Below are 793 nucleotides of genomic sequence, written 5' to 3'. Positions count from 1 at the left end.
GAATTCAATTAGAAAGAAGATGACATGGTAAAAGACCAAAGGATTCCTAATGAGGAAGTGGATTTTCAAAGTGGATTGGGTGCCTGAGATGAGGTTGTTGTCATTTTGATCGTTAGACCTGTGTTGGGGTGGCTCCCTGGTATATTTCTGATGATAAAGTTAACATGAGTATAAGAGTAGAGAGATGAAGTAGAGAAAGGAGAGTGAGAGTGGGAGAGATCTATATACTTTCCTATTTATAGTGAATATGATGGATGTTTTGGGCTTTGGCTCACATTTCTTATGATGGAACACCGACAAACGCATTGATTGAGATGCTTAAAGAGGATAGACCCATTCGACAAGAGTTGGCTGGTGTGAGCGCCCAATCCTTTAGTCCGGAAAGGTCTGTTTTTGCGATACATCGTCACTTAACGTTTTTAAGGACGCCGCTTGATGGGTCCCTTTCGGTGCACGCGTTATTTATTTTATTAGCTTTTTTTTATCATATTTTTATTCGATATGTCAGAGTCACCACCCGGGATTAATGTCCGGAAACATAAAAATTATATGACATATGGGCTCACACTATGTCATCTCTTCAGAGTTAGGTTCGTGAATTAAATATTAAGTAAGGGTCTGATTAATGAAATCGTAGACTTGTCTTTCGTTAAAATATCAAATATTTCTAAGTCATTTTCAGTTTATACACATTCACCACACATATTATCGAAAGCGATAAATAAATTCGGAATTATAAATTACATCACAATTTAATATCTAAATCCTATACATTTGATCTAGTCCTAAAAAT

The sequence above is a fragment of the Euphorbia lathyris genome, chromosome 8 (assembly GCF_963576675.1).
Source record: "Euphorbia lathyris chromosome 8, ddEupLath1.1, whole genome shotgun sequence".
In the NCBI taxonomy this organism is placed as follows: Eukaryota; Viridiplantae; Streptophyta; class Magnoliopsida; order Malpighiales; family Euphorbiaceae; genus Euphorbia; species Euphorbia lathyris.
The sequence above is the reverse complement of the archived record's forward strand: the minus strand, read 5'-3'. Positions refer to the sequence as shown.